Consider the following 12,983-nt stretch of genomic DNA (forward strand, 5'->3'; position numbering starts at 1 on the left):
ACCAATTAAAGCTGGCGTCACTAATGATAGAACCTGAGAACTTACCCAAAGGAAAGTCTTGTTCTATAACTAGTTGACATGATGAGGTTTAATAGATATTTTGATTAAATAAATATTGATCATCCAAAGATGTCAGTTCTATTTGATTGAATATATTTATTACCTGCTTATGTTTTGGTATTTAATTATGTTAAGTATAAGATAGTATCTACCCAAAGGAGTGCTATATTATACTATTATGTCTACATCTGAATCGCGTTAGTTATGAGCTTATAGTGATTTCAATTTTAATTTGCAGGAGTTACCATGAATACACATGCTTCATCTGTTACATTGTTCACTGGTGTTAATTTTTCTGAATGGAAAGAACAAGTCAATTTCCATTTAGGTATTCAGGATCTTGACTTGGCACTCCTTGTGGATAAGCCTGCTGCTCTTACAAGAGATAGTACTGAGGCAGAAAAATCACACCATAAAGCATGGGAACGCAGTAACAGATTGAGCCTTATGTTTATTAAGATGACTGTTGCTAACAACATCAAGTCAACAATTCCACAAACAGAAAGTGCTAAGGAATATATGCAGTCTGTGGAAGAACGTTTTCGTTCAGCTGATAAGTCACTCGCTGGTACTCTTATGGCAGAACTCACGACCATGAAGTTTGATGGGTCGTGAACTATGCAAGAGCACATTATAGAGATGACTAATATTGCAGCAAGGTTAAACTCCCTGGGACTTACAGTAGAGGATTCTTTTCTTGTCCAGTTCATTCTGAACTCGCTACCTTCTGAATATGGACCTTTTCAGATTAACTATAACACTATAAAGGATAAGTGGAATGTTAATGAATTGGCCAGTAGTCTTGTTCAGGAAGAAGGACGTTTGAAAAATCAAGTGAATCACTCAGTAAGTTTTGTGAGTAATAAAGCTGGTAAAGAAAAGAAAGGAAAATCAAGTCATTTCAAGAAGAAAAAGGCACCTGCTAAGAATGGGCAGGATGAGGAAAAGAAGGAACTAAAGAGTGTTCAATGTCGTATCTGTAAAAAGAGACTTATCGTCTAATTCTAGAAAGTGGATATGTATTAAACTTATACAGTACCCTTTATGTACCTTCATTATCTAGAAACCTTATTTCCGCAAGTAAATTGGATATTTCTGGTTTTAGATGTATGATTGGATCTGGTTGCTTCGATTTATATAAGAATGCTGATAATGTTGGTTCTGGTATTCTAATTGATGGTTTATATAAATTGAAACTGAATGACACTTATGCGAATTCCTTGTTGAATGTAGTAAATAATGTTGGATGAAAACGTAGCATGTTGAATGAAAATTCTGCTTTCTTGTGGCATAAACGACTAGGTCATATATCCAAAGAAAGAATGATGAGATTAGTAAGTAATGAAATTTTGTCAAATTTGGACTTTAGTGATCTAGAATTATGTGTGGATTGTATTAAAGGTAAACAAACCAAACATAATAACATAATAAGAAAGGAGCCACTAGAAGCAGCCAGCTTCTTGAACTAATACACACTGATATTTGTGAATGTCCTTGAGACGTTTGTAAATGAAGTTGAGAGGCAATTAGAAACTGGTAATGCAAGATTCATTGAGAATGGTGAAGTCAGTGGGAGTACTAGAAGAGAAATAGTAGAAATAAAGGAAACAAGGGTAAATGTTACATTACCTAGAATAGTTCCTCCATCTACTATTACTCCAAATGTTGTTCCAGTTGTTGTATAACAGCATGATGATAATGAACAACATATAAATGAAGAAGTACTTCCTGAAGGAAATGACTTACATAATGCTGATATGCATGAACCACAACAAGTAGCATTAAGAAGACCTCAAAGAAATCGTAGGTCAGCTATTTCTAATGATTATGTGGTTTATATGCAAGAATCAGATTATGATATTGGAATCAATAAGGATCCAGTTTCGTTTTCACATGCTGTAGAAAGTAAAGAGTCAAAGGAATGGATTAATGCCATGAAAGAAGAACTGAAATCCATGCAACAGAATGAAGTTTGGGATCTCGTTGAGTTACCACATGGCTGTAAAAGAGTCGGATGCAAATGGGTTTTTAAAACCAAACACGACTCTAGTGGTAATATCAAACGGTATAAAGCTAGACTTGTTGCTAAGGGTTACACTCAGAAAGATGGTGTTGATTACAAGGAGACATTTTCTCCTATTTCGAAAAAGGACTCACTAAGAATAATAATGACATTAGCAACTCATTATGATTTGGAGTTGCATCAAATGGATGTGAAAACAGCTTTTCTGAATGGAGATCTTGATGAGGATGTTTATATGGATCAACCTGAGGGTTTTTCTGTAGAAAGTAAAGAACAATTGGTGTGTAAACTTAAGAAGTCAATGTATGGGCTTAAACAAGCATCCCGGCAGTGGTATATTAAGTTCAATACCATTATTACATCTTTTGGTTTTAAGGAAAATACGGTTGATCACTGTATATACCGAAAGATCAGTGGGAGCAAGTTTATTTATCTGGTCCTTTATGTTGATGACGTCTGGCTTGCTACAAATAATTTAAGTATATTGCATGAGACTAAGGAATTTCTCTCAACGAAAGATTACATGCTCATCCAATGAATCGGAAGTGATTGGATATAGCGATTCAGATTTTGCTGGATGCATCGATACTAGAAAATCGACTTTTGGTTACCTGTTTATGTTTGCTCAAGGTGCCATATCATGGAAAAGTGCGAAACAGACTATCGTTGCTTCATCCACTATGGAGGCAGAATTTGTGGCATATTTTGAAGCCACAATTCATGCATTATGGTTGCGGAACTTTATTTCAGGACTTGCGGTTGTCGACACCATTAGCAAGCCGCTGAAAATTTATTGTGATAACTCTGCAGCAGTATTTTTCTCAAAGAACGACAAGTACTCTAAAGGTGCCAAACATATGGAACTGAAGTATCTTGTTGTGAAAGAAGAGGTTCAGAAACAAAGAATGTCAATCATGCACATCAGGACAGAACTTATGATTACAGACCCTTTGACGAAAGGGTTACAACCAAGACAATTTAAGGAACATGTTCAAAGAATGGGTCTTGGTTGTATTAATGATAATTGATGTGTGACATTCTGAGCTCTTTTATGTGTTTCTGATATACAATCATGTGTTTCTTGTTTTAATGTAGTAATACGTATTTTATGTAATTTTCAACAAGAAAGAGTCTTATAAAGATATTATGTTTAATCATTATGATATAAGACATTATGTGGACCATTATGCTGTTTTATATAAGTTATGAGTATGAATTGATGGATTGCTGGTATTGTAGTATATGGAAGGGAATGCATTGAATTAATAGTGCACAACCGCCATAACTCTCAGCAATTTATCATAGTATGATGTTCAACACTTAATATTATGAATAGTCGGGTCAAGTGGGAGAATGTTAGAAACTGCTATTAGAAACAACAAAAGGCTCATTGCTTTTTAACGTTAAAGCAGTTTCTAATCTTAATGTGACCCGATCTAATCTTAAAGCATTTAGATTTTATCCTAAAGCAGTTTCTAATCTAAAGCATTAGATCTTAAGCGTTGAATTGGTATATGATGGACGTATCAGATTAGAGTTAAATAATATATAAAGGATTGGGTCCTCTCTCTCCCACACACAAGAGTTGCATTCTTCTCCATCAAGAAGCACATAAAGAAAGTGAGGGCAAGAGGAGAGAAACCGAATTCTGAAGAAGAGGAACAGTCAGGAGTCAGATCAAAGTAGATGGCAGCCATTACATCTTCCGCTGTTGATCAAGGTATGTCATCTCATACAAAGTTCTGTTTGTGAAATATTCGGTATTGATGATCTTTGGGCTGTAAGTTAAGAATTTTACGACCACATTGATGGGTGCTTGTTGCCTTTATGGCACATTTATTAATAGACTTTAATAGACTTTATAGTGATGTGTGGTTTGACGGTAAGTTTACTTGGGCGAAGCTTGGGAGATTGTAGTTCAAATCTCATTGAGTACACTCGGCTGCTATGGTGGATGCTCGAGAAGCAGATTCCCTACCCCCGCCTTGGCGGCACGAGAGTCTTGCTTTGCTAAAACCATAGGATCTTAGTATATCGACTTGCACGTAACTGATCCTTGGTCTCCCATAGATTAAGTTAGGATTGGCAGTTACCCATTCACCGTGTAATTAAAAAAAAAAAGATCCTCTGCTAAAACCATAGGATCTTAGTATATCGACTTGTACGTAATTGATCCTTGGTCTCCCATAGATTAAGTTAGGATTGGCAGTTACCCATTCACCATGTGATTAAAAAAAAAGAAAGAAAGATCCTAGCCAGACAAATATTTTACCATGCATGGGAAGGCCTTTGGAAGTATATTTGTCATAATGTTTGACACCAAGGCAACGGTCTTGTTTTAAAGAACTCTCATAAGTGCCATTGCGTGTTTCACAAGGACTATGTTAGAACTACCATAATTGCCATTGCGTGATTCATAGGGAATCTACTATGGATGAAATAAAATATTGAGTTTCCGGTAATTTTAGTTGGAATCCATTGCGTGTTTCATGAGGACTGGATTGTGAATGAATTAAAATGTTCAGTGTTTTTTTCGGTAATTCTAGTTGGAATTCAAGTTTAGTTTTAAAATGTTCAATGTTTTTTTGGTAATTCTGGTTGGAATTCAGGTTTAGTTTTAAAATGTTCAGTGTTTTTTTTTTTGGTAATTCTAGTTGGAATTCAGGTGTAGTTTCTTGGTAATTCTAGTTGGAATCCTGGAAACATTTCTTTTCTAAAATTAGAATAGTTTATGATTTAGATTGTAATTTTCAAAATGTAAATTAATAAAAAAATTATGAATTATATTAAAATTGAATCTCTGAAATGGTCGAATATTGCAATTGGGTACTCCATACAATACCAAAACTAGAATGATCCAGTTGAAAATTAGTTCAAGCCGTTACAATACCAAAACTAGAATGATCCAGTTGAAAATTAGTTCAAGCCGTTCTATAAAAATGATTCCTACAAAGTTTTTGCTGGTTTTTTTTCCTTTTCCTCCTAATACAGTACTTAATTTGTATTCCTCACTTCATTGAACTGGTTTGCTCATTCAAAATGCCTTATAAATTGTTTTTGGGAACCATTTAAAATAGTATGAAAGGCATTGACCTTTTTTTTTAAACAATTTAAAATAATAGAAAGGGTATTTGGCATTTTTTTCCTTACATCTTCCCAGAATCATGAACATGGGAAACCAAGTTTTTTTAGGCTTTTTTTCTTAAGTCTTCCGAGAATAATGAACGTGGGAAATCAAGTTTATTGTGATATGAGTATCACAATTATATTTTTATATTATATTAAGAACACTGATCCATAAATTAGAAAATAGTTCATGGATTTCATTGACCTAGTTTGATTATTGTGGATAAATATGTAAGTAGATAAACCTATCAAGAATAGTATTTAGTTTGGCTACGCAATTTTTAACATGGCTAATTTTTTTTATTTAAAAAATTTATAATCAACCACTTCCACATGAAAAATACCTTTTGCCTTAACAAAATACATGGACACTCATTGTTTTAAACCTATTGTTTATGATAAAATTAGGTTTTGTTAAAATTATAATACTAATTAGTTTAATCATTTTCAGTATTAGGGTATTTTGATGTGGATGGTACATTTTAGGAATATTCAAGAATCTAAGATTAAAAAAGTCAAAGAATTAACTCCCCTTTTTACCATTCAATTCTAAAATATTCTTAAAATTTACTATCAACATAGTCATAATTATCTTTTATATATATATATATATATATATATATATATATATATAATCAAATAAAAATAAATATACCTTTATCTCAAACTTTAAAACATGGAGACACTGAATTAAACCAAATACCCATAAATGGGATTTGTTTCAACTAATTAGATTATTATGGTTAGTGGTTAGAGAAAGCTCTTGAAAATTATATTGGTGATTGATGCCAATTCCTTTGGCTGTTGTACCCTAGAACGGTTATACAGAGAAAGAAATTTTTAAATTCCCCAGAACAATCCCATCTTTGGAAAACGTTGTGGGATATACAGAGAGACAGAAAATTTTAAATTCCCCTGAACAATCCCATTTTTGGAAAACGTTGTGGGTAGATCTCAATAGATTGGATTGAAAGAAAATCGGATTACACACTTTATTTTCAGAAAATAAATGTATTGTCAAGGAATTTCTTGCAACCAATTATACACATCCACTTTATCGTTAGACAATTAAATATACTGTTAAAGAATTTTTTGGGATGAATAAATGTACAGTCAAGAAATTCCTTGCAATGAAGAATTAATAGATTAACTATTAAATTTTTTTGAACAAATGTATTGTTAAAGCATTCCTTGCTAAAAATTCTAACCTTCCTTACTAAACGTTCATCTATCCCTACCCTGGTTAAAAGCATTCCTGGCTAAAAATTCTAACATTCCTTACTAAAAGTTCATCTATTCCTACCCTGGTTAAAAGCATTCCTTGCTAAAAATTCTAACATTCCTTACTAAAAGTTCACCTATTCCGACCCTGGTGAATTAACCAGAAAAAATAATTATTCTAAAATTTAAAACCAAACAGGCCTGTAGATCCATCCGACCCTGGTGAATTAACGAGAAAAGATAATTATTCTAAAATTTAAAACGAAACAGGCCTGTAGATCCATCCGACCCTGGTGAATTAACAAGAAAAAATAATTATTCTAAAATTTAAAACGAAACAGGCCTGTAGATCCATCCGACCCTGGTGAATTAACAAGAAAAAATAATTATTCTAAAATTTAAAACGAAACAGGCCTGTAGATCCATGCCACTGAAATGCTCAGGTTCCTTTCTGCTTCCCGCATGAATTCTTCACTGCTTTCAAGATATTGTTGGAAAGAAATACTTTAACACGAACTTGCAAACAGATACCCCACGCAGAGATTCGAGTTCGACTGAAATTCCTCCCTCTGATTATTCTCAAACTTCTTCTTCTCTTTCCCACTCCTCCTCCTCGCTGAAGCCTCTGGTACATGCCTCGTTCTTTGGCTCTGAAACGAGTGTAAACATATGATATGACGCCTGTATATTTCTCCATAACTGCGCACAATTTTCCCTCTGCGTGTTATTACTGCAGAGGGTGTTGGTGTACATGCACTAGCTGTAGACTAGCCGTAGACTTAGACTAGCTGTAGTTAACTCATTGCTTGCATGCATGCGGCACAGCACACTTAGCTTTAGTTAGCTTCAGTTATTGCATGCACAACTAAGCTTAACTTAGTTGCTTTTGTCTATTTATTCTAAACCTCATAATGTAGAATTAACTTTTCATTCTTTCTCAATTCTTGCTTGCTTTCTTCGTTCTCTTGCAAGCTTGTTATTGTTTTACAGATCTAGATCTATCTGTGTTTCTCAAAATCTTACATGGTATCGGAGCACAGGGATTTGTAAATCAGTGCACAAGTAATTTATTTGCAGGTTCAGAAGATTGCAGCAACAACAAAGAATGGAGTCTAAATTAGAGTTTCCAGAATCGTCAATTCTCACTCCATATAACTATTTCGAATGGAAGCCAAAGATTCAACTTCATCTCAGAAGTAGAGGCTTATTTCGAATAACCATGGAAACGGAAGTTGAACCAACATCGGCAGTGGAGAAATCAAGATATTTCAATCGCATGGACGAGGCCTTCGGCATCCTATGTTTATCTATTTCTCCAGAACTGCTATTTCATGTTGAATCATGTTCAACTCCAAATGAGGTATGGAAAATTTTGGAAGAATTGTTTGGAAAACAAAATGAAATGCTTAAAATGGTAGAGGATTCGATTGCAATCTATAGAAATTGTCGTAAAAGCTTTAGCTTAGAACCGGAGGACCCGCATGTCGCCAGCCTGTACGCCACCAACTACGTCCAAGGTCTCCTAGAAACCCACGGTGGTGACCCTAACCAGTTGGAGGTGGCGGCCTGCTATGACGATGACGACGAACCTCTTCATTCTGAAGCACAAGAATGGATCATACCTGCTGAGGCAGAGAAACCAGCAGCAGAGGCTGAAGCTGTGGAGGACAAGAAGCCTGAAGATGAAGCTGCAAAGGCTCCCGAGGAGCCCAAAAGTGATGAAATACCTGTCAAGGAAGATGAGCCCAAGCATCCCTGGAACCTCATGACTACTTCTGCCGATGAGGGTCAATTTATGGGCCTCCTGCTGAAGCTCATTAACGCCAAGAACACCATGAGGAAATCTTGCCGATCATTTCGGCTACCACGCAGAGACCTTACACTCTGCGAGGATACGCATATTCTGGCGGCAGGCGAAAAGTTGTAAGAGTCGAAATAACGTTCGATGGCTGGGAAACGTGGAAGCTATGTACAGTGAATCGCCCGGAAAAACCCACGAAATACAACAAGCACTGGTGCTGGTGTTCTTGGGAGCTGGATGTCACGCAGAGACCTTACACTCTGCGAGGATACGCATATTCTGGCGGCAGGCGAAAAGTTGTAAGAGTCGAAATAACGTTCGATGGCTGGGAAACGTGGAAGCTATGTACAGTGAATCGCCCAGAAAAACCCACGAAATACAACAAGCACTGGTGCTGGTGTTCTTGGGAGCTGGATGTCGAAGTCATGGAGCTGTTAGCTGCGAAGGAAATCGCTGTCAGGGCTTGGGATGAAGCCATGAATACGCTACCCCACATCGTCCACGTTGGCCCCGGGAGCACCAAACTGAAGGACGCGGAGTCGATGGAGCAGAACGAGATTGCGAGATCGGCAGAGGGCATTGCTGCATTTGTGGAATCGAAAACCAAGTACCACGTGGGGTCGATCGAGCGGCCACCGCCGATTTCAAAGAAGCAGGTGATCTTTGTGGGCGGGGTGTTGGTATTGGCCGCCCCCTTCGTTGTCAAGAGGATCTTGACCCAGGACACGCCCTTGCATGACCCCAAGGTTTGGCTGGCCGCAGCAGTTTTCATCTATTTCTTCAGTGTCTCCGGCGCTATGCACAACATTATTCGGAAGATGCCGCTTTTCATGGCGGACAGGATCAATCCAAACAAACTGGTCTTCTTTATCCAGGGCTCTGGCGTCCAGCTATCTCAGGCGAGTTTTGGGAAATTCGGAGACGACGAGCCGCTCCGCTTGCTGCCCAAGTGCAGCCATGCTTTCTGTATGCCGAGGTTAAATGCTTTCGCTCAGCGGGGTAATGATCTTCTTCAGGCACGAGTGGAAGAATTGCAAGTTCAATATCAGCGGGGTAAATTTGTGTTTGCAGACAATTACAGCGCTGTTCTCAGAATTTTACAGTCTGCACAGCTGTTCGGGTTCGAGATCGACTCGGGGTGAATGACACGACTGCCGATCAGTTGTATTTTTTTTATTTTTGCATTATATTTTGAGGGGGGTTTTCTTCCCACTGGGTTTTCCCTCTTTCCTCATTTTTATGCATTGTATATGGGTACCTAAAATGGCCGTGTTGCCGGGACTCATTCATTATTGCATCACACTCACCTAAGTTATGCTTAAGGGGGGGTGTTGGTGTACATGCACTAGCTGTAGACTAGCCGTAGACTTAGACTAGCTGTAGTTAACTCATTGCTTGCATGCATGCGGCACAGCACACTTAGCTTTAGTTAGCTTCAGTTATTGCATGCACAACTAAGCTTAACTTAGTTGCTTTTGTCTATTTATTCTAAACCTCATAATGTAGAATTAACTTTTCATTCTTTCTCAATTCTTGCTTGCTTTCTTCGTTCTCTTGCAAGCTTGTTATTGTTTTACAGATCTAGATCTATCTGTGTTTCTCAAAATCTTACAGAGGGGACTCGGTACATATTAATAACATGACGAGGAGGTCAATACGCGGCCTGTTCTCGTTCAATCGTCGTGGTAGCCCGCGGATTTGACCATATTAATAAAAAATTGAACGCATGACCATTATTAGGTGACTGCCAGCTGAAGCAATTTCATCACCGGGGACAACGTCGCTTTCAGTGGCAATTTCATCACCGCGGACAACGTCGCTTTCAGAGGCAATTTCATCACCGTGAACAACGTCGCTTTCAGTGACATTACCATAATATTATTTGGCTATATTTCCGTATTTTGTTACAGTCAAAAGTTGCGCTAGATTAGTATAATAATACCGTCCTTGATACTGGTGACTTCATGGGAAAGAGCGTGCGAATCTTTAACTAGTGGAGTAGTTAAACTTGGGTGGGATACGTCTGGCCTTTCGTCGATTGCCACTATATCGAAAATAATAAATAAAAATTTGAATTTAATATTAATATTGAGATCGGTGGGACTTTAATTTCATAGTCATGGAATTTAATAATTTAATTTAATGTTGATATCGACCGATAAGGAACCATTGAATTTGGTCATTGGGATTAGAAAAGAACATGCACCAAACAATCAATTTGGGCCAAATAAATGAGTATACTAGGATTGGGTGTGCAGAAAAGGAATTTATAGTGATTTATTTTGGTATTATCTATAACGGTTTTATTTATATAATTAGATGTTAAATTGATTTATTTTATCCAGAGCAAGTTAAGTGTTTTATAATTTAAATAGAGTAATTAAGGGCCTTTTATAATCTAAGTATGGGAATTAAAAAATATAATTCTTTTATTTTAAATAAGAAAAAATATTTCTTGTATATAAAAATATTAAAAAAATAAAGTTTATTCAAATTTATTAATTATGAAGACGATTAAATTTGACATTTTATAATTTTTTTTGGTAAAATAAACTTTTTAGATTATTAAAAAAAATTAAATAGTGTTTAGATGTATGAGAGTCTTTTGTTTGTCAATGGGAAACTAAACCATTGTCAAAACAAAATTTGTCTAGTAAAGAGTTAAATATAAAAAAATAACAAAAAGAAAGCAAGACTTGGGCACACTAACTATAATGCTCACAAAGAAATTTACATCTTTCAGAAGCTCTAATGGACTAAAAGACCAAATGGACATAAACTCCAAACATTCAAAGCATTAAGAAGAGGTGGAAGCATCCACCTCAATGGGCATTGGATCAACCATTGACATAGAAACTCCAAACATTCAAAGGATTAAGAAGAGGTGGAAGCATCCACTTCAATGGGCACCAGATCAACTAGAACATATGGAGTAGGTCACTTTCCATGCATGATAGTAGCCTCCATCGAAGCCAAATGGTTGTTTGTGCCTCTGAATTGTAGTTAGAGCTCATCTAACATCAACAAGATTTCATCTTTTGTATCATTTTTTTCTATGGGGACCTTCCTCAAGAGTGATTTTAGTTTCCAATAAAGATTTACAATATGCAAGTAAAGGTTTAGTCTGCCCCTTGATTGACCTATATTAGACACTCAATATGCAACTGTATGATTCCTATTTGAATATGGGAGACAATTCTTCTCTACACTTGTTTCCTCCTTTGCCTCATGCAACTCTTATTGCACCTCTGATGGAGTTTGTTGCTGAAAGTGTCAAGTTAATGACTGGGCTTGAGGTTGGGTTTGTGAACCACCAGGGAAGCTTCTCTTGCTACCTCCACATCGACAATGGGCTTGCTAACTCATCATCTTCATAGCCTATTGAAACAATACCAAAACTTGTTGAGAATTAAAAATTGCATGAAAGAACTCCTGTTGGGGAAGAGGAAGCCAATGAAGAAGATGACCCAAAACCTAGCGTTGAGAATGAACAAACAACACCTTATGATCTCCAAAAAAATATTTTGTTGTTAAGGAGGACAAATCCACAATATAACCTCAACCTAGCTCAAAACCAAAGATACAAAATAAGAAATGTCAACTATGGGAGGGTTCATCCTAGCCTAACTCCCAAAAACACCCGCAAGCAAAGCTTGACTCGGCCAACAAAGCCACTCATAAAAATAAAAGAAACCTCTCTAAACCAACTTAGTAAAACGTGGAAGTTGAAACTAAGAAAATTAAAATTAATATAAAAACACTAAAATACAACAAGCACCAATAAAACCCAATATTAATTACAACAAAAATTTAAACACTAATAAAAACCAATTTAAAAAAATTATAATCACATATAAAAATTAATAAACCTAATTTAAATTAAGTTAACCTATAACAAATATAATCATCTAACTAACCCAAATCACAACCATATTATAAAGAGCAATGAACCTATCTTCCTCCATCATTACATAATGCAACACCCCTCACCCCATCTCACTTCCCTAATTACCCAATGTTTTATAAATTTAAATGGATATGCTCACTTATAAACTTAAATTTTTTTAAACCCGTTTTTAATTTACTTTAATTAATTAATACTGTTATATATATCTTAGTTAAAGGAAATATAACAAAGTGGTTTTATATAATCAATATTATTGAAATAAGGGCATTGCCAAATAAATTAAGGGGACACTTTCTTTTGAATTTTTTTAATGATTAATAAAGATTTTTTTAATCATTATAAAAGATATAAAAACAGTTGTGAGTTTTTATTAAGATATTGTGAGGGATAACACACTTTTAAGTCATATTATTTAAATCATTTGTTTGAAGATGTTGGAAGTTTTACATACTTTATAATAATTTAATGTTGATAATGTTAGGACTAGGAAGTTTCATATACTGTGTAATAATATTCTATTCATATTTTCTCATCATGGGCAGGAGTGTTTGGTCTAGTTTCACGTGGACAAGGTATACATTGCGGAATTTAACTTTACGACTTTAATGTAAGATTGGGTAAATAAGGTTATATATTAATGGAGACTATTACAATTACTTAATGTTAATTTCACATATTTATATACGTATTAAGAAGTTCACGCATTTTAACTAGAAAAATGGATAATTATTATTACAAATTTTACATGTTAATAATTTTTCGTATTATAAAGTTCTCATGGTGAATTGAGTTCGAAGGAATATCACATTAAAAAGTTACAAATTAATTTATAATTTAATTAGGAA

This window comes from Pinus tabuliformis, chromosome 7 (assembly GCF_031772625.1).
Source record: "Pinus tabuliformis cultivar Carrire ecotype Pingquan chromosome 7, CPIR1, whole genome shotgun sequence".
Lineage (NCBI taxonomy): Eukaryota > Viridiplantae > Streptophyta > Pinopsida > Pinales > Pinaceae > Pinus > Pinus tabuliformis.